The 22832-nt window shown below is 35.2% G+C and overlaps 1 protein-coding gene across 17 annotated transcripts in view; it reads left to right on the top strand.

Moving 5' to 3' along the window:
- Window positions 1–22832, top strand: part of LRRC4C (leucine rich repeat containing 4C) — a 481162-nt gene that overhangs the window by 218566 nt on the left and 239764 nt on the right. Inside the window, exon 3 of one of the 17 annotated variants that reach the window (XR_012056313.1) lies at window positions 22578–22631. The exons of the other annotated variants lie outside the window; for them this stretch is intronic. The gene's annotated coding sequence lies outside the window, so the exon portion shown is untranslated. The remainder of the gene's footprint in view (window positions 1–22577; window positions 22632–22832) is intronic. 17 annotated transcript variants of the gene reach the window in all.

The raw sequence follows: 22832 nt of genomic DNA, 5'->3' as shown, positions 1-22832 counted from the left end.
ACTGGAATCACAAAGTGGTAAAGGATAGGGTACATAATTAGAGGGCTGCTTTGGATGCGTACATGCTGTTGAGAGGATCAGGATGAGAAGGAAGAGGAGATGAGCTCTGTCCAGTTGGAAGCCTGTAGCTGTGTCTCAGGAAAGACAAGGGGCCGTGTGGGAACTTAAGAGCAAGGACCAGATCAGCAAGTGGGACATTTTGATGAGTATCTGATCAAGAAGAAAAAGTAGATCAAGCCTCTTGCTGGAGAACTTTGTGAGAGACTGTCAATATCACAAGTATTAATCTTTAGCATGCATTTGAACATCTTCTGCAAAGACACCTTTAGAGCCCAGGTCTCTTGTGAGCATCTTGATACAGGCAATGAGGAAGCTGGCCAGGGAAGATGGTCCAGTAGACCTGCTAGGGCCAAAAAAGGAAGATGTGGCCAGACTTGGGGAGTCTTGGGGGAGCAGTAACCATGGGATTCTGGGTATTTTAAGTTCTGGTAACTCACTATGCTTGAATTGCATGACAATCAGACACTGAGAAAATAGATGCTAAAATTCTGTAGGTTGGTACTAAGACTTTGCATCAGGAGCTTGATAACACTCTAGGTGAGTGCGGGAGATTGGTGTAGTGTGTGGTCTGCTAGAGTCTTGATTGCCACTATCTTTTTATATAAACTTTTTTGTGGGGTTTTTTTGTGGTATTTTGTTTGTTTTTGGTTTTTTGTTTTGTTTTGTTTTTAACTAAAAGATATAAAAATATCAGATAAATGAAGACAGAGGTATTTTAGGAAGGCTAGTCCCAAATTCACATGGACATGTTCTCACAAATTGCTTTGGAACTCCATTGTTTATGCAGAGGGGAGAAGGAATCCTCACCCCACCCAAACCTTTTAGGAAATATCCCCGTATTTGCTTCAAGGTGGATGATTGATATACACCTATTACATTTCGGTAATGCTTCATGAACAAAAAAGGGACAGAAATATCAGGATTTTAAATTTCTTTTCAAGACAAACGAATATCAGAGAGACAGCATAACAAATAGAAGCAAATTACAGAGAAAATTATTTAAAAATAGTGTGTAAAAGGTTAATTTTTTGACAGTAGCAGTGAGGGCCTTTTTATTCCTTGGGCTCTTATTTTATGTTAAATATCTGAAAGTTCTGAAATAAACTTGCTTCTTTACCTAGTGATCTGAAAAAACAATTGACTTTGCAAAAGCGGGCTTGTAAAATATTGTAACATCATCTTTACAATGCCAAAATATTGGAAAAGAATCACAGATTGTTTTCCATTGTAAAATGAAGGACAAAAATGAAATGGATTAATGTTGCTTCTAATGATGTACATTATAGTCATTGCAATATATAGTAATTGCAATTTTTATAGTATTTGGCTTTCAAACAATAATTTAATTCATATGAAGAATCTACTGTGAACTCATATAAAATATTTATTTTGATGTTCAGGCCTTAGCAGAGGGAATGTCTATGAACTGCCAAAGTAACACTTGCATTAAGGTACACAGAGTTTTAAGTACATTGTAGAATAAAATCCCTCATTTCAGGGCTTGTGGTTTCTTCTGGGAACACACTGATGAGGAATTGTTTGAAGAACAGTGAAACTAAACAGAAAACAAAGCAATAAATATGCTTGGGGTAACAGAAGTTTGGCTTCTGATGCTAAGAGTGCCTAGTCCTTTTTTCTTTGCTGACATTTATGAAACAAACATTAAAAAATTGCAAAATAAAAGCAGAAGTACGGTTAAAACTGGTAGAGAAACTTCAGTGGAATGGCACTGGGAATTGTTAAATTTTCAGTCATTTTACAAACATAAAAAAATTGCAAAATTTTTTTTTGCAAAGTACTTTGCAAAAGTACTGTTCAAATTGGTAGAGAAACTCCAGTAGAATGGCACTGGGAGTTATTAAATTTTCAATCATTTTCCAAAATGTATGTAACTTACTGGGAAATAAGTAAACAGGCTTCTCTACAGTCCAGAAATTATGATTCATAGTAATGGCAAGGCTAAGTTGTAATACAGTCTAAAAAGAGAAGGCAGCACCAGGTGTGTTTGAATAAATAGATTCCAGGTGGTATAATCTCTAAATATTGGATGCCACATGGAAGATAAATTTTTCATGAACTGCATCCCAGTATACAAGATAATATAAGAGATGAAACATTTTCACCAAGGTTAAAAATACTCAAAAATAAGTGAAATGTCAAGAGTATTTCTAGTTGCTATTTCAGTTAGCAAAAGCCATTTCAAAATATCTTGACAAACATAAAGGAAAACATGTGTGTGAATTTTGAATAGGTCCCTTCTTCCCCAGTTCCAATTTAAAATCCTGAGAACTGCTGGTTGTGAAAAGATTTCAATAGCACATGCACTATGGGTCACAGTTTAGATGGAAACCTGGAATTAATGCAAAAAACTCTAAAGACACTGCTAGCTACAAAGCCCACAAGTGTCATCCCTGGTTTGTCATAACATATGTACATTTTTGATTACAAAATGGCACATCCAGAATTCAGTAGGAATTTTTATCGATTTTGTTCCCCCTTGATTTGGAAATGACTAGGTACACAGTGTCTTTTCAGAGGGACAATTTGCATCAAATGAATAGTTTTGAATGTCTGGAAATTCTTTTTTTGTAAATTTGGACTTAGATTATGTTTAAATCTGGCAATAACCCTACTGAGTGAAAGCTAGAGTGGGATCATATTCCATTCTCTCAATCTTCTTACTAAACCATATGGGGTATGGGCTCCCTATAGCTCTGAAAAGTGTCTTTCTGTCACCACTCTGGTTTCACTTGTAGCAATCGATTTTGTACTTATTTCAGTAAATCCCACAACGATATGTTGAGATGCCTTTTTTTTTTGCAGTTCCTCAGTGCAAAGCATCTCGAGAAGTGTGGACTGGTCATTCCAACAGTCTCTCATCATTCCTGGTGATAGCAACAGTTGCAATACACCAGAGAGAAAACAGAACACAGGCTTTCTCCTGCTCCTTCAAGTAAATAACAACATGTAAATTTTTATTTGGTAGCCCAAAAGTAACCACAGTGTTATCTGCTGTGCTGGCATCATTACAGAAAAATGTTTAGGAAAGAAAGAGGCAGCTGAGGGTGTGGGAGCATCTTACTGGAGACATGGTTGTGAAATGAGGCACCACATTGGGTAGGAGCAGCCTTGAAGGGCCGTGGCTGCAGCAAAGATTCTAGGAAAGAGCTGCAGGAAAACCTGAAGGAGCAGAGCACATCTGAGAAAAGGGGCAAAAAGCAAAGTGTGGGAGAGTAAAACAGGAAGAAGAGCAAAGAATTTGAGGGAAACTTTTGTGTACACGATCCTTACATCCAAGTGCTTACTTGATTATGTTCTTTTTCTGCCCCATCCTCACTTGCCTTACTGCATTAATTAGCAGTAAATTAAACCAAGTAGAAATTCCCCAATTTGAGATTGTTTGTTACATGTACATAATAGGCTGAAAAAGGAGATGGTATATACATAGCACTAAAATAAACCAAAAGTGACTGAAAACCTGAAGAGATTAATTTCTAAAATGAAGCCTGATGTTAGGCACCAGTTGTTTTCATAGAATATCTGTATTTTAGCTTTTCAGCCTGGGAAAGCAAATATTTGCAACCAACCATAGTTCTGGTAAAGTGTTAGATTATTCTACTACCTCCCTCATACTCTTAAACACTCAATTGGCTTTTCATGTGAAGGATAAGAAGGATGTAGCACATTATTCCCTTGGGATTTAATATAGTCCTAAGCATTTGCTTAGTTTGAAATAATTAGAAATTAAGAAAAACATTTCCAAAAGCACATGTAAATGTTTTTGCTACATTTTCACTGTCAGTATGCATTTAAATAAAACACACTTCCCCCATATACACCCACATACAGAAACTATAGGAACACCCTTTTAAATTCTCACTCTCTGCACTGCAAATGTCCTGTCATCCTTAAATTTTACATTTAGTTATATCGTTAAAACCAGTTAGGACTGCTGGTTTTAATAGTACCACTCAAATGCATAATTATGTTCCTGTGTACTTTGAGGCTTGTTGCCCTAGGGTTTTCTTTCTTTGTGGAGTTTAGTGGTCATAGATCATTTAAGCAAATTGATTTTTTTATAGAGTTTTGAGGGGAGCAATCTGTTGCTATGTCTTCAAAAGTCAAAGGAAAGACAGGCCCACCCCCACCACAGACTCAGCTTCTGGAAAAAGCCTTGAAGATTCACATTCTTCCTTCAATGTGATTTAAGATCTATGAGATCAGATAGTAGCAATGGTGAAACTTGGGGATGACATTTTCTTTATTCCAGTAAGCATATTCTGTAGAAGTGCCCTATGAATGCATTTATAGAATCCAAATATCATTGTATTCATCTCAAAAAAACCCAAAAAAACCCAAAAAAAAACCAACCAAAAAAACCCACAAAATAGAAATAAACCCCAAAACAAACAAAAAATCCAGACCCCAAAAAAACCCAGGAACATCATGGAATGGTTTGGTTGGAAGGGACCTTTAGTAAGGACGATGTTTACAAGGAAAAGAGGAGCACATATGTAGAATCGAACAGTTTAGAGTCCCCAAGATAAAATACTGTTGTGCCTTTTCTTGGTGTATTCTAGGGTAGTGTTAATTTTCCTAACACAGACTTGGACAGATTAAAAATACTAAAAACATGCAATTGTTTTCTCTCCCTTAAGCTATTTTCTATGTCTTTTAAAAAGAAATTATAAGAAATATCCCTTATTTCAAACTCAAACTCAGTGCTTTCCATGAAAAATGCATACCTATTGCCTTTAAATTTAATTTCCTCTATGTAAGTGTGCACAAACTATCACTTTGTCTCAAGTTTTTTTTTGTGCTTTTGCTGTATGACACAATATGAATTTGAAGCAGGGAAAATCTTACTGCCTCTTATACTGTTACTACTGTTTTTACTACCAGCTTCTCTGACGTTTCAGTAACAATCTTCTGTGTGATGCTACAGGCGACGGAAACTCCAGTAAGCAAAAGTCAACAGAAATCCTTGGGTTGGGTGGGGTGAGTGGGAAGTTAAAAGATTCCAGCAGTGAAAAGTCTGTGATCTGGTATTTCTTTCGCTGGACATAATCTCCACTGTTTTTTTGCAGTCTCCTCTAATCACTACTGTTCTTCTGTTGTTCAGCCTGTAAATCTAAGCACTATGGAAAATGGTATGTTGTGTATGAAATCAAAGTGTGCGGTGTGTATTGGGATGGTGTAAAATATAGGTCACAAGATTTCAAGCTGAAATATAGGAGATGCTGTCCAAGGAGGTCTGGCCAGCTTGCCAAGAGGCATGGTAAATGGGAATGCATTATAGGATATGACACAGAGATACAAGGTACATTTTAAACTTAGCAGATAGTGCAAAAAATACCTAGAAATATACTATCTGTTGTTGATAAAAAATCTTTTCTCTATCTTGTGTTTGATACAATTGTTTTTAAAAAGATTTCTATCATAGATCCTGAAATATAAAAAAAAGAACATTAGAAAAACAGTATTTAATTTTTTTCCCCACTCAATGTGCAGGTGTACCATAATTTGGTATTGATGATTGGTTTGCCTTCTTTATACTCAATTACTACCATTCCCAATGGAGCTCTTCTAGTCTATTATCTGAAAGTTATTTTGATAATAAACTCTATAAATATGGCATTGCAGATAGTTAAATTCTTATTTTAGCCATAGGTTAGCCACTATGGAGAACACAGCAATAATATGAGTTGTTGGGGAGGGTAGATAAATATGATTAAGAACCACAATGGTACAGCCAGGACGAATATAACGCCCCCTACTGGCTGGACAATTACCCTCACCTACAACGGGGTCCAAAAGCCGAATGGATTCTCCCATGTCACCCCCCAGAATGTATGGTTCACCCCACATCTGTAACCCTCCCCTGAACCATCAGGTGCCTGTGACCCCATTGGCCCAGGTCCTGTTCCAGCCCACCCTGGAGCCCCCCTTGATAAGGGGTCTCCAGGGGGCTGGACGCCCTCTTGGATCTTCCCTTCCCCTCCTGGAGAGTCCTCCGGGAGTCCCTGCTCTCCTCTCTGTCTCTCCCCTCCCCCATCACCCGAGGCCCAGCCACGTGCTGTGTCTGGCAGCTCGAGGCAGAGCCTCAATGTATCCTGAATAAACCTCTTCCCCCAAGAGCAACCACAGAGATCTCGCCTGAATCTGTCCGTGGAATACAAATATACGTCGTTACAATGAGTGCTTTCTTACTGCTTCCTTTTCAGTTAAATGATATATATAGCATAAATTTATCAAGCTGAATGGGCCCTGCTTACCTGCATCTTATAGGCCTTGTACTGCTAGTAAGTAGGGAGGATTTTCCCTGGAGGTAATTTTGTAGAGAAAAGGGATCTGAGATCTGTTTGGACATTGACCCTAAAATTCCTGCATGAGTGAGCCTTTCTTTTGCTAAAGGTTTTGTTTTTCCTTTAGGGCAAAAAGCCCCAACCACATAGTAGCATATCAGGTAAAACCAAAATTCTAATCAGTGATTCTTTGGACATTGCATATATTGCAGATGTGTGATTCGGGAGGGGTTCAGCAATCCAGCTGAAATGGGCACCAAATGTTTGGAATTTGGCTACTGTGTCATTTCCTGCTGCTTAATCTGTTCATTTTAGTGTCAAAAGGAATTACAAGATAGACCAATCACCTGAGTGGCATTAAGAAAATCTGTTCTTTTCATTGCTCTGCCTGATGTTTTAGCAGGTGAATTGTGACAAATATTATTGCACTGACTAGAGTAAGCATTAGGGTCATTGTAGTGTCAAGTTTTCCTTCTTTTACTGAATGTGTAATACTGCTTTCAGAACCCTCCAAATGGCCTAACACCTCCCTCACTTATCTTTTACAAAAAAGTGTATTTGACAGAAAATGCAATCTCTACTTCTTCCTCAAAGGACACACTAGAATGGAATACAGGCCTATCATCCTGCTGAGTTACCCTGTTTGGGAAGAAGGTGTCTCTAAGTGGCTTCGGTAGTCTACTTCTCACTCTCCCTGGGAAAAACTTTGAGATTATTTTGCTCTGGAAGAGAGCAGAAATGGCTAGGGCTTGAAATAGCTCAAAAGGGTTGAAGTTAGTTTAGTTGCATAAATCCTATAGAAGCAAAATACCTTCTGATCTCTTAAGCTTTACTGAATCTGCAAAACTAAACAGCAGCTCAAGCGCATCATGACTTCAGGACTTTGTTTATATTTGAAATAATTGTAGAAGATGGGTATGTGGGAGAAAGATGTTGAGGAGAAAATTCAAGATAAGGTTTTACTTGGTCTAATTACTTCATTTTAGATAATTATTTTGTGGTATGTGCCATATAGTAATTAAAAAAAAAATCTTTAGTTTACCCAACAATTTAAATATTTGTAAAAAGATAAATGAAGACATTAAACATCCATCTTAAATATATAACAAAGATTTTTTTGACTCTGCTATAAATCTAACTTTTACTACTTCATCATATTTGGCCTTGGTCAAATCACTGAGCCTTCTTCCTCCATTTTTCAATATCTTACTGCCTAACGATGTAAATTTTCATACATTAACTGAGACAATCACAACCACGGATAACTTCTGAGATTACCTATTGTTTCACTTAGACAAGCATGTGGGAAATGATGTATTTACATTTTGTCACACGCAATTCGAGAAAAAATTAAAAGCTGGCTAGTCAACACATATTTAATATATTTATATTAAATAACTTCATGTACTCGATATTCTTGGTGGCCAAACTGTGTTCAGAAGCACAATAGGACATATCCTGCCTCAGAATTTAGATATAGGAGAGACTTGTGAAGAAATTTATGTGGTTCCACTTCTTGGAGGAAGAAATTATTTTAGAGAGATTACAGGTTTTAAGCCATGAATTTCAAACAAAAATACAGAAATTTTTATAAATAAGTCACCAGAAAATTTTAATTTTTGGTCTCCATGACTATTCAAAAAAGATAATTTGCACTAAAAAGTCTCTTCTGTCTGAGATATATAAAATGTTACAGCATAGATGCCATAAACTCTTGAGAGTCCTCTAGTTATGAGCTATTATCTTCAGCCTCTTTATTTATTAAATCATATATTAAAATAAAATATAGATTGCCACATTTCCTAATTGTCACTTTCTTTTTGGAAAAAAAATACTTATGTTCAATAAATGTTCAATCCCCATTTTTTTTTTTTTTGATGATGCTGGGATTGCTATTTATTTGTTTAGTTACATTACAGGGCTTTGTGTCTATAATAAAAACCAATCTAAGAAACCTTTCTAATATTTTAAGTAATACCCTTTTATATATTTCTTATCTTTTTGTGTCTTGGTAATAATTTCTGATTTCCCTTTTCATCAGTGTTTGCCATCTTTAGTACTAGAATTTTGACTCTGTCCACTGTAGTATGTCATCTTTCTTGTATTTCTCAAAATTCAAAATTGTAAAGAAATGCTACTAGCTCTCACTGTCTCTTTCAAAGGGGTGTTACGTGCTCTGTGGAGTCTAGCTCTGAGGTGGAAAATAAATCTTCTGTTTTTCTGCTATTCTTAGAAAAATTTTCTTTTTAAGGAGTATGACAGTGGGAAGTTTTGCAATTAATTTTTTAAACTATATTAAGATGTTATCAGTTATGATGCTCAGATATATGTATATGTTATCCACCAATAATTAGTAAATAATACTATTTAGAGTTAAAAATGAAAGCTAAAATCTATGCATGGAAGGGTAGCACAATGTACTTAACTAGTTCTATGAAACTTGTCTCTTTTCAAATGTGTTTAGTTTTAAAGACAAAACAGTGGCTTATAGTAGTGGATAGAAGTAGCTGGTTTTGCCGTGTGCTAAAAATAGGTGTTATTGTATCTTCATTCAAATACAGTGAAAGAAAAGCAACTTCTACTTTCCTTAGAGAACCTTGATAGGACAGCCCATCACCAAGAACCTGGCTGTACCTGACAGGGACACTTGACATTTTCATGGTGGCTAAGGAGGCCCTCTTTTCCACAGCTGGCATTCCGTTATGAGTGACAGTGCTTTTGATGCTGAAAAATATGGCCTGACATGCTATATTTGTCACTCTTGTTCTAATGTTTTTCTGTGGTAATGTGAGTGTTAAAGAAGGAGTGTTTCTAAGTTTAATGAAAATATTCTCTGGTTGGTCGTTTTCATGGCTAGAAAATATCATTTTCTGTTGAAACAAGCTGATAGTTTCTTATTGAATTTATCCCATAAATGAAAGCATCCCATTACTTTAAATAGCACATGAATCTGCTTAGAAAATACAAACAGTCATAAGAGGATGATACCAACAGAGTACCTTTTGTGCTTTCTACCTGAAACTGCTTTGTAGAAATGTGTAAAGGTTGCTCAGCACTAAACACTGTACAGTACCGGGGGCCTATGGCTTATTATCAGAACTAATCACAGTACAAAGAGAGCTCATGCTTTGCCTGGAGGTTTTGCAAGCTGAATTACTTGCTATTCTTCTGTTTCAGTGAATGTGCTAAATAATAGAGTGTACACTAGGGAAAATAAATGCTATCGTCTTGGTGGCTAAACTGATAGAAATTAAAAATGAGAATCATTGTATTAGGTTTGAGTGGCAAAGTTTTGAGATTGGAGAGGGGCAGCTTCAGTAAGAAGCTGCTGGAACTTTGCCATATGGAACCTTTAGAGCCATTGACTAAAGCTGAGCTCATAGTAGTAGTGAGCAATACCCCTGTGATACCTTATTCAAAAATAGGGAGAGAAATCCCAGTTGCAGAACATCAGCCAGAGTGAGAACATGTGAGAAAAACAGCCCTGCAGACACCAAGGTCAGTGCAGAAGGAGGGGAGGGAGGTGCTCCAGAGCAGAGATTCCTCTGCAGCCTGTGGAGTAGCCCATGCTGAGTCAGGCTGTGCCCCTGCAGCTCATGGAGGTCCATGGTGAGGTAAATATCTACTTTCAGTGCATGGAGGAACCCATACTAGAGGATGTGGATGTCCAAGGGAGGCTGTTTCCCTGTGGGAAGCCCACACTTGTTCAGTCTCCTGGCAGGACCTGTGGACTTGTGGGAGACCCACACTGGAGCAGGGTCCTGCAGGATTTGTGACTCCAGAGAGAGCTCGGGCTGGAGCAGCCTGGTCCTAAAGGACTGCACCCTGTGGAGGAAAGCCATGTTAGAGCAGTTAATAAACTGCAGCCTGTGGGAAGGAGTCATGCTGGAGAAGTTCATGGAGACTTGTATCCAATGAGATGTACCCCATGCTGAAGCAGGGGAAGAGTGTGAGGAGTCCTTCCTCTGAGGAGGAAGGATCAAGAGAGACATGTGATGACCTGACTGTAGTCCCCCTTCTCTGTGCCATTGCCATGGGAGGATGGAGAGAAAATTGTGGGAGGGAGACTGAGCCCAGGAACAAACAGGGGGTGAGAGGAAGGTGTTTGAATGTTTAGTTTTTATATCTCATTATCCTGCAGTGACTTCATTGGCAATAAATTAAATTAATTCTCTGAGTTGAGTCTGTCTTTCCTGTGATGGTAATTGTGAGTGATCTCCCCCGTCCTTAGCTTGACTCATGACTCTTTTGTTATATTTACTGTCCCTGTCCAGATGAGAAGGGGGAGTGATAGAAAAGCTTGTTGGGTACATGTCATGCAGTCAGGGTCACCCCACCACTGTCATTTAGAGTTTTAAAATAGGTAAAGAAGATGAGACCACCTTGATGCCAATGTCTTCCTATTATGGTAGGTAGGTGTGAATTCTCAAGGTTGCTTTAAAGAATTACTGGGTTGAAGTTATTTCAGTCATGCAACCTAACTCATCACACTAAAGGAAACCTTGGTGATGAAGGATGGCCCCTCACAACAAATCATAGCTAGGAGACTAGATCAAACACCAAAATGTGAGTTTCTACAAGTTGCTACTCTAAAAAGCAATTGAATACTTCAGAGACTCATAGCTGACAACCCAATGTTCAAGAAAGATGATGAATGAAAAGGTGGATAATTGCAAGAAAAATATCTGACAGTTTCATTTGGTTAAAATTCTAACTACAGTTATTTGGAAGGATTGATTTTATATTGCTTTGCAAGGGGCCACTTGTAGGAGCAAGTGCAGCAGGCAGCTCAGTATTCAGAAGAATACCTGTTTTGACTTGTGATACTGTCAATACCATGTATTTTACCAAGAAAATTTACTATACTAGCTGTGCAATACAGTAGTTTTTATCTTTGCTGAAGGTTGATTTTGGATTCTGATTTAAATTAGATTTTTACAGCCAATATGACTATTATCTTCTGCATATGTTTGGAGGTCTGGATTTCCCTAAAATAACGCAATATGCAAATACAAATTCACATAACTCTTTACCTTTCTGTTCTAAAATGGATTGAATCATTCAGAGTCTGAAATAGTATCTTTGTTTAGCACAGTAAATTGTTTTATCCCAGGAGGGATTGAGTGTGAACATTCCTATTGTGTGTTTTGCTACACAGAGGTCAGTATTATGTTGCTCTCAGAGTGGGAGAACCCTTTGAAATGGTGGTGGTTTTGCTCTATGTTATATTTTGTTCTTTGCAAGGCATTATTCTGAAATAAACTCATGTGAGCATCCAACTTTTTCATGGGACAGAAACTTTTGCAGGATGGTTCAGTGCTTTGGGTAAGTTTCCACTGAATACTTTTGAAAGGTAATGTTACTGCTCTTCATTACTGGGGCTTTATCACTGTTTTCATTACTTGTAGAAAAGACTGTGTTTCTTGCCTCTTGTAATGCTGTCAAATACTTAGCAGGGATATTACTGAAAATAAATCAATAACAATAGTGCACTAATGCAAGTGCTTCTCTTTCATGAGAAATGGAGAGCAGCAAGGTTAGCAGGGAAGGATAAAAGCAGCCATACCACTTATATATCTAATAGATTTTGTACACAAGCTCTGCATTTAATGTTTCAGGCAATTTGTTGTTATAATTGGAGTAAGTAAATGTAAAGATTAAATAAAGCTGAAATCCAGAAGAAATCCTAAATTTCTTACACTGTTTTCAGAGAGTGAAGAAGTGAAACAATTACTTAAAAGCCCTATTTTTTTTTTCCAGGATATAAGGTTGTTAAAAGAAATGTATACTTTTCAGAATTAATAGTATAATTTCATTAGAAATGAGGAGCCTTTTGTAAGAGAGTAGAGTAACAGAGAAAAAGAGAGAGGAAAAAACCTGCACTGTTGATGATTCCAAATTTCACTTTCTGTCTGAGACTACTAAAAATTATGTATAATCAAACAAAAATTACCATTTAAATGAGATTTTAAATACCAGAAAATGATGTACAAAACTTACAGAAGGATATGAGAAAGTCCTCCAGGCCATCTTTGGACATTTCTATGTCCTTGTCCTCTAGAAGACAAGAGCTGCAGTGTACACTTCCTGAAACATAATCTAACTGAATTTTAGAATATTAATGATTCATTAGTGATGTGTTCTAATACTCGCTTGTAGAAATTACCCTAAAATGTGTTGTCTTTGTGATAACTGCAAAATATTTCTTGTTGAGCTACCCAGAATGTTTAATGGAGAGCAGTTTAATCTCTTTGCAGTGGTCTTTAACATCCCTCACTTGTGTCTTTTCTAAACTCAATAACAGCTGTTTGTTTCATTTACTTTCACAAAGTACAGTTTCTAGATCACTGTTTGCTGTCTAGAAGTGTGACTTCCCACTACAGAGATAATTTTGAATTGAAAGTTTTCTAGGGCAGAGTAGACAAAAAAGACAATTTCCTTTGTCTTACAGACAATTTCTAGTCTACTATTTAAGGTTTCATAATTACTTTTTTCATTAAGCCTGCTTATTCTGATTTGAAGTCACTTTCTGACCTGCAATATTCCATTTCCACTGATATTTACAGGTCGGTAAGTTCAGTTGAAATTATTTAACCATAGGAAATACATTTTTTTGTCTGTTTGTATATCTGGATAAGATTAGGTTTTATGCTCAGAAATGTGATGGAAGTCTAAACAGTTTTTCTGCATCTGAGATTTTAAGCTTACTATCCATGAAGTATTTCAGTAAGCAGGCATTGTTTTGCTTAAAGGGGCACATTGACTGCTGCTGTCAGTGCTGGCTCAGTGCTGAGCCTTTCAGCACACTGTCTTACAGCACTTACTTGAAACACCTTCACTCACTGACTTAGGATGCTTTTCTTTGAACGTGCTGAGAGTATCAACCTGCCTGTGGCTTTTCATAACATGTTTGGTTGTCTTGATCTCATCATTTTTTTCATGTAGCATGTCAGTTTGTGGATATGAAGTTCAAACTCTTTAAAACCCATTGACTTTTAGTCTCTTCAAATAACACTAAGAATAAAACTAAGGCCTGTTTGGAATTAAACTTACTAGCATCCTATACTAGAGACATTAGTTTTTGTTTTACTCTTTATTCTTGTGGACTCTCATATTCATAATTCAGGTCCCCTGCATAGCAACTATAATCGATAGTAGAGATTCTCAGTTTTAGGATAAGGTTGCTCATTGATTTTGCTTTGTCTGTGCTTGTGAATGGATTATTCTCCCAATGTGGCATTTTAAGGATTTATCAAACATGTGTTGAATTCGGTAAATGAATAAATTTTGAGAATTTATTTATTTGTTATTTTCAAAGTTGGAAAATTAGTTTTGCAACATTTTATATTTTCTTAATGTTATTCACTGGTAGTTATTTCCTGGAATAGAAACACTACAAAATGACGTAATTGAGTTTACCTCCATTTAGATAAAAATTGTATTCATTTACAGGTTTGCTTTTTTTCTTTCATGTTAGTTTTTTTGTTCAAACAGATCCATGCACATAGATTAATACCTAAAACCATCACTGAATAATGTGTATGATTTGTATATTTTTTTTACACTCACATTGACATAAGTAAGAGGGATTATGTGTTTATAAGTTGTGAAAGTCCAGATGGCTTTGATGCTAAGGACCCTGAGTACCCATATGTGGCAAAATAAACAAATGTGTGTTGATTTTCAACACTTCTACACAACAAACGTTCCTACTGATTAGAGGAAAAGACCGAGATGCCAACCAGAACTTTTAGAATACCTGCTACCTTTGTTTGCTGTTTTAAGTGTTTAACTGTCCCTCCACAAAAAAAAAAAAAAAGAGATTTATCATAGTACTAAGGTTGACATTTTTTCCTTTTTCACTTCTCAAGTTCCTGCAGAATTGTATTCATTTTTTTAAAATGGCAAGACACCTAAAATAGCTTGCTGTTCTGTTAGAGAAACTTTAATTATAGTGCTTGCAGGTGGGAAGAGAGGCAGTAGGTCACATCTTTATTAAAACATATCTAATTAAGTAATGTGGATAAAACTTTCCCTTCTTACAATTTGTCTCATTTTTGATAAAATTCTGACAGCTGATTGGGTTGGAGTTAAAGAGTAAGTTTCAGGTCAACCAGTGCGCTCAGATGTTGCTTTCCCATTGAAGCCACACTCACCCAAGGCAACAGGAGTCAGTTTTAATGAGGCTAGAACTGCCTCTGAAGGAGACAGATCATAAATTAGTCATACAAGAATAAGGAGACATAAAGGTACGTACAGAGGATCTAAAGCAGTTTTGGCAAACAGAGGTGATTTCCTACTGATGGCACTCACAAGTCCTTCAAAATGAAAATAACAGATGGCAGGGGCATTGTCACTATGTTGGGATGACATTTCTTTAGAAACTTATTATTGTCAAGGATATCCCTCTGATGAAGAATCAGAGATGAGCTTTTCTGAATTTTAGTTGACATCTCCTATTTATCCTCGTGCATGGCAGACTGCTTTGAATATCCCGTAACTGTGATATCCATTTTGTGTTTACAGCTACATGAGCAAATGATGATGTCAAAGTAGTGAATTTTGATAGAAAATCTGAAGTCTGATTTAATGGTAATTAAAATTAAACCTTGAAAGAAAATCTATTCATAAAAATTGGCTTATCAGTGAAGGGGCTGACATTTCTATGATTTCTTTCCTATTTCATATTCTGGAGTGTGTTGCCCAATGTTACTAAATTTATCCTCATAATGAAGTTACTTAATAAAATACTGTTACATCTTTTTACTTAAAAATAACTGAAGTAAAACTTGAGTACACAGGCCTTAACGGCTGTATGTTTCTTTTATTTTATTATTTATCATTATTTATTTTTATTACATTTCAACTAGTCTCCTAGACCTTTTGAAAACCCAGTTGTGTATTTAGAGTACATATATTGAGCAGCTGTATTATATTGATGTTGCTCTGTAATGTTCAACCATCCAAATCCAGCAGAATTCTTGCAGAAGCAGATTGCAGTTTTAGTATGGAGAAGATTTGAGGAAACTGAGGCCCCCTGTAATGAAGTAATTTGCTTAAGGTCGCGTGAGTAGTCTGAAATAGAACTGTGGAGGAGATTTATGAGTGGACCACAAGCACAAAACCATCCTTCCTCCTTGTAAGTAATGTATCTGAGCAGAAATATATCTGTCTTGGTGGTTTTAGATAAGAAAATGGAATTGTCACAAATACACTTACTGATTTTTTTTTCAGAAAGCTCAGAAATATAAATCTTGATATTCTTTTCTTGTATGAGCTGTCATTATAAAAGCTATGCTAGTTAGAGTTTTTTAGCCAGTTTATTAGTTTGATGCATCATAAATCAATTTACTCACTAGTTTTATTCACTATAGGCAGAAATACTTGAGTTATTCTCAACTTTTCCAGTCCTGCTAATACTTGCAGTTCTACAAACCTTAACTACTGTGAGTGGTTCCAACTAAGTCAATTATTTTAATGATGCTTCATTAGAGTAATAGGAATTAAGTCACTGCTGAAATATAAGCTACTATAAACTATGTTCTTTGTGATAATTTATGCAAAAAAACACTTTTGATTCCAGGATACAATGGCAAAATATTCCAGTAATTAAACATGTCAGAACATAAAAGTGTTTCAAGACACATATTAAAGTGTTTCAAGAATTGCTTCCTGGTATAAGATAGCATTTTATTCTTTAGATTTCATTTGAGTATGCAGAACATTACAGTCTGTGCTCAATTGAATTAGCACAATTGAACATTCTCACTATTTAAAACCCTGAATCAGATCCTAAAGACCTCCATTCTCTTATTTTCTGAATCTCCAAGTATTTGGACAGTAGAAGTTTTGTGATTGTTTTAGTTTGGCTTTGTGGGGGAAATTCTTTGTAAGGGTTTCGTGATTTTGTTTTCTTTCACTATTTTATACATGCAGCATTAAAATCTGGTTACCAAGAAAAGCATGAAAATTACAATTTTGCAAAGCAGATTCATTTTTGGAGTAGTGTTTTAAAGGTAAACTCAGCATAACAAAATATGGTAAAACAATAAGACTTGTCAGCATTACTAATGATGTAAAGCTCTTTCCAAATAATCTGCCTTCTCCAAAATGACTGGTGAACTTGGTCATTATATCTAATTCATTTTCATTTTAATGAAAAATAAATTATATATTAGCATTTGTGAGTCTTTCTGTGTCAATGTTAATTTTTAGAAAGCAGTCTCAAAGCCGTTTTCTATTAAAACTTGTATAGAGTGAAAGCACAATCAGGGATGGCACAAACCAGTTTCTTAAGGGCTCAGGGTTCCTAGGCAGCAGACTTCCCTAAGACAAGGAATATTTCCAGTCCATACTGCTGTTCTGTTTTGCTTAAAATATATTAGAATGTCTTGACTTTTCTTCTGTCTACCAACACATGTCCACAGAGAAAAACCTCCTCCTTTTCTAAGAAAAATATATACCCATCAAGAAACCCCAGGGTACTGGATCGTATTTATTTATCCAGATTGTGATGTCTTTTTCTCTTGACTGTTTCAGTGTTGGGATCAGTGAACTATGAAGCTTTATATTTCTGAGTTTTCCTCTGACTAGCAAATAGTCTAGAGGATGATCATTTCCGCTCTACTCGGAACAGTTTTCTTTACGACTGAACAGGGACTTTTAACTCTTTGGCAAGAAAGCAGCATGTTTACTGAAAGAAAGTAAACTTCCCCAGACTTTTCAGAGCTTTTCCTCTATGCTTTTTTTTTTTAATGACTCATTATTTTATAGTTTTTAAATGTACTAATTTAATATCGAAGTCCAAATAACAAGGGAAGAGCCTAGAAACAGGAGTACCTGCTAGTTCTTACTACTTTTGTTCTGGTCAGGACCATATTCTGAATATTCCTCAACTACTTCTTCAGAGGCTTATTCACAAAAAACTCCACTGGTTAACTCAATTGAGAGTCTTCTATATGCTTTTGAAGTTTCCTATTGATTTAATCTTTATTTTTACTTGATTATCAAATGTATAAATCTATAATTATTCCAAGCAGAAAAATAAACTTTATTTGACATATTAAACATCTACTAATAAAGAAGATTTATGTGCTCAAATTAAAAGAACTAAAATACGTGCAATTGGCCCGGTTTGACAGCAGGTTTATAAATATAAATATAAATATATAAATATAAGCTATAATGATGCTTATATTTAATTTTCTGGTGATGGAATTCAATGATTTAGGGGCTCTGAGTATCTAAAAACAATAAAGAAAACATCACATTGGAAAGGCTGAAATTTCAATAACAACCAATACCCTTATGATATCAGAAAAATACAGCTGTTCAGACAGTATGACCAATTCTGAGTGGATGTAGCAGTTTTTTGTAAGCCAGACTATGCAAATTTCTGAAGATAGTTAACCTGCTCCTGAAGCAGTTACTGAAATAGAGCTGCCCTGAGTTACGCCTCCCCAGGACTTTCCTATACGAAATTTATTCTACTCAAATAAAGCTGCCTTTACAACCCTCACCATTTGAAGTTGCAGCTAATGCAGTACTTTAAGTGCAAACGAGTTTCTGTGTATTCTGCAAGGTTCTTATTCTTAGCATCAGTGAAGTGTGAAGATGGGCTTGCAACTTCTGGATTATATTTCTCCAGTAACTTATTAAAACTGACTCTTATGTTTTAGAGATGATTGTTAACGTGAACAGCTCCATTGAGATGATTGGAGAAAACATATTTTCCCTCTGAAGCATCTTTGCCGTCTTTTCAGGCTGGTATTTGCAGCGTGACTTTATATCAAATTTGCATATGAAAAGTTGTTTTCAAACTTGAGGTCCAGCAATATTTTCTTGACTTCTTCCTATGCTCAAGTTACAGCTTCAGTACTTCAAAAACTCAAAAAATTTGGTTAAAATCAACCAAAAAGTCTTTCTACTTTTTTTTGCCACTTGTTCTCATGGAATTACTTTTGAAAGGTAGCAAGTGTAACAAATATTTAACTTGCTAATCTGTTAGTTTATTAATCAAAATTAGAAATGGATTTGCTTTTCTTCCAAATGCTTACGGCACTTGTAAGCTTGTGAGATCCTAAAGGGAAAATCTTAACAGAATATAAACCTGCTTTATTTGCTATCAAGCAGCAAAGTACTTGTTTGTTAATTTTGATTAGTTATTATTAAATTTGATTGTATTTTATCAAGTAGATATCTCCTGCTCTTGAAAAATAAACTATTGGTTTATTTAGCTCAATTGAAATGACCCTCATCCCCAAAATCTCTTTTATGCAATAGCATTTTATACTGTGGTATTCAACTGTCGGCACATTGACTGCATCCAGTCGAGGATTGCTTTACATTTGCTCACATTTTGACTCAATAACATGTTGAGCTATGCCGATAATTTAGTCACATAATTTAATTCTTTGTTTTGTAGCCAAGATGAAATGAAATATAAATTAAATGGGTTTCGGTTTTTCTAACAAGAAAATTTTTCATTTGTCAGGTCAGGTTTAATAAATGCATGACAAATGCTTAATTTCAGAGGTTTTTGTGGTTGGCTTGTTTGTTTTTTTGGTTTTTTGGTTTTTTTTTGGTTTTTTGGGTTTTTTTGTTCAAAAGCAAGGGAGTTTTTGAAATACATTCTTAAATTACATGAAAACTTGAAACAGAAAGAAGTAATGGTTGCTGATGGCACATCTATTATCCTTACAGAAAATTGTATTTAAAGAGATCAGCTGACGGGTAAAATTATATGATTTAGCCTTTTATCTCTTAGAGTGTTTTTATATGGGTATTCCTCTTCTGCAAGCAGCACCTTTTGTCTTCCATGGCATTGTACTTATCCAAGTTGATGGATAGTTAAGTTACTCTAAAACTTAATCACTGTAAATATGTTTTGTACAATATTAATATTTTTGAATAATAAACATTAGCTATTACTGAATATACTTTAAAATAATTTCAATTCAAAGATAAAAAAATAGTTTTGTTGTAATATGTTGCTTATGACTAGCTATTTTTGTATTATTTGTAACAATTATTGAAACACTAAATACTTCTAAGCAAGATTATCCTTAAAGTTATACTTTTGGCTATCACTAATCAAAGATTTATATTAATGTCTTTGCCTGGAGCCAATTCCTAGTCATATATGATCATGTTTCCATTATATTTATTTAAAAGGAACTACTGCAGAGGGTGAAGTGAAAGCATGACTCTTGATTAAATGTTAAGGTCTCAGGATTTTGCTTATACTTGAATTGTACACTGTGTAATGAAAGAAACACCTACACATTTTGTTTACATTTTATATTAGAAAAATTAAGAAGACTTCTAAAAAGCTTTCTGAAACTGAAACAAATTAAATTTCGGGATATATGCATTAAAGAGTAGACAAAGTAGACAAATCTTGTTTAGTTAATAGCATTTCTGATATAATAATAGGAAATAACCATTTAAGGACAATCTAGGCCAAGGTAGGAACGGGAATTACATATACAGCAGAGCTTTCTGATCCTAAAGTACGTTCCGGCTTCTTTTAGGTGAAAACCACATAAGAGCAGGTGATAATAGCTGCTAAAAGCCATCTCATTAGCATTGCTGCTTTTTAAAATAATCTTCTCTCAGATCTGTACCTAAGAAATAAGATTGTATAAAGCTGAGGTAATTGAGAAGACCTGTAAGAATGTAAGATGAACATATAAAACCAGTGTGCTTCTTTTACCTAACATGCACTGTCCTTCCCAGAAAGCTAAGTTCAGATCTAACCATATCTGTGTAAAGCAGTGAGCTTTGGGAGCTGTGGCTTTGAGCCAATTCTTCCCTTCTCTGTGTTTGTCAGCACAAGAGTTACAGTGTCATGAAAAGAAATTTATCTTCCAGTGCTGGAAGGCAGAAAGGGAAGGCAAAGAAAGTGTAAACTTCTTGGTTTATTGCTGATGCAGAAATTCTGTATTTAATAAGAAACAAGAAAACATAAGCAATTGCCAAAATGGTTATTTTGGATGTCTGTATTAGTTCTATTATTCCTCTGTGCAGCAAAAAAGTCATTGTATTGCACATTTCTTGAATGATGAAAAGAATGTATGTCAGTTTTGTGTCATTTTTTGTTTTAGGAGCTTTTCCTCCACCAACAAAGTTTTATGAAATATTTGAAATGAGCTGTGAATTCCCAGCTAAGATTGCATGGATGAATTTTAGTGTATGTTGGAATGAAAAATAGTTGCAGCTGTAGAAGTCAGATTTGTGATGGTCAAATACACTCCACAAAGGCACACTTATGTACATTGAACAGATTATCTTCTAAAAGGGAATGTAGTGCAGTTGACTATAGCTATGCTATAAAATCTTTTTATGTACTGGTAGCATTTAGAAATTTGTAAAATCTCTGTAGAAAGCAGACTTGTCAACTGTTGACATGTTTTCTAAAAATCTTTTCTGTACATGTAAGCACTTGGTATTAACTGTTTCACAGAATCAAGTCTAAATGAAATGACATATGCAGTAATCCTGGCCTAAGAAAGTTAAATAAAAGTAAAAACAATTAGTCCAAGTTTAATTTCATTTTAGGTCGTCTGCTAGGAAAATTTGGTTAGCTGTGTATTAGAGAAGCCTAAGGCACAAAAAGGGATTTCTTGGTGGGCAGAAACTATGATGTTTCATTCAAATTAGGCTCCTCTAATGAGTCTGTATGAATTTTAGTTTCTGGTCAATGTCTTTGAAGGTGGTTCCTGGGTTTGCCCTGACAGTAGAATCAAAAGATCTGCTCTATGAGTCTCACATTGTGGGGGAAGGATCTATGTCTCCAATCTACGCTGAACTTAATGTTGTGTAAATCCAAGACTAGCCAAATATCTGAGGATTTTGAAAGAATATTTTTAATTTACTAGAGTATGTTGGAATTTCCTGAATACTGTTTCATAACTGGCAGAAAAGGTATTTCTGGAAAATCTGTTTTGTGATCTTAAGGGCATAAAGTGTGAGAAAATTCAGAAGACAATTTGGGGACAGGAAAGCATTAAAGAAAATCATCAGGAGTATATTTGCTAAGCAGTGAATGCATATGAATTGTTGAACTGTATCATTTTACATAGGCAGGTAATATCTTAAAACTGGGTCTTATGCTCTGGAATGTGCATTAAAATATCATTGGCATACAAAGGAATGGATACCTAAACATCCTTAGTATACAGAGGCATAACTTTCTCAGTTAACTATTACTTTTTTGTTTAGTCGGGGTTTTTTGGGCTTTTTTAAACTCTGTTGGATTAGAGCTGAATTATCAAGGCTTGAGATTTTTGCCAGCTTTGTCATTTGATTCATCTTCAGTTTTCTGATTAAGTGAGATCTCAGGCATTTCCTGTGTCTGGTATTTTCAATTAATACTTGAGAGAGAAAAAAAAGTTAATTTGGGAAAATTTGAGGCAACTTGCTTGCTTTGTTATACCTTTGTAATTTTTCACATAAGTGAATTCGATTTTCAGCTTTGAAAAAAAACCACTAATTCTTTGAGACAGGGCCTTTTTTTCACTCTTTGTATGGTTTCTGGTAAATCAGACTGTAATATGCATATTTTTGTAAAATAATTCTTTGTATAATGCATTTCACTTCATTGGCTCAGTTATTTATAAAATGTGCATTCCTAATGATTGTTTTTAATCTAAGATTCTTTTTGTTTGGGGTTTAGAGATGTTAAAAGGAAGTGCTGGAAATGAAAGACAGAAAAAATAATTTATCAAATGAATCATATGAAAAAATTCTGTGCAAAAATTCAGCAGTCCTCATTTAGCTCCTAATTGGAATATTTTAATGAAAGATTGTCTACCTTAATTATGCTTGTTTACCAGAGAACAAATAAAAAGAAAACTTACGTAGCTGATTGTATTTGATTTGCTGCCATTAGAATATCTATGTTCAAATGTAGTTCCTCATCTAAAATACAGATTACAATGAACTGAGTGAGAGCATGAAGAAAGTAAACATAATGAGAGGATAGTTTGGTATGGCCTAAATATCTAAAATTGGCTAAAATCTTCATGCTGGAGGAATTGAAAAATACAGTCATCCTGAGTCCTAAATATTATTAGAAATTGCAACTAGAAAATAAAGGTATACTGTTGAATAAGAGTTCTATTACAACACAGAACCATTACTTATTTGACAAAACTGTACTTTTGTAATAATTTCTTGGGGTTTTTTTTGTTTTGTTTTGTTTTTTTACAGAATCACAGTCTTTAGAATAATAACTGTTACCTTTTTTGAAGGAAAGATCTAATGGTATGTTTCTTTGGGAGGATTAATTTTATAAAATCACTTTTTGAGATCTGCTTAAGCATCTCTCTTTTGTGGATTATAAAGTGAACCTGAATATTCATGTTTCAGTTAAGTTTCTAAATAAGGTAAAAGATAGGAACACAGCAAAATATTTAAAGTCTGAATGTGTATGTCAGTGAGTTTCATAGAATCCTGGAATGGTTT

This window comes from Taeniopygia guttata, chromosome 5 (genome assembly GCF_048771995.1).
Source record: "Taeniopygia guttata chromosome 5, bTaeGut7.mat, whole genome shotgun sequence".
NCBI classification, from domain to species: Eukaryota; Metazoa; Chordata; class Aves; order Passeriformes; family Estrildidae; genus Taeniopygia; species Taeniopygia guttata.
The sequence above is the reverse complement of the archived record's forward strand: the minus strand, read 5'-3'. Positions and strand labels throughout refer to the sequence as shown.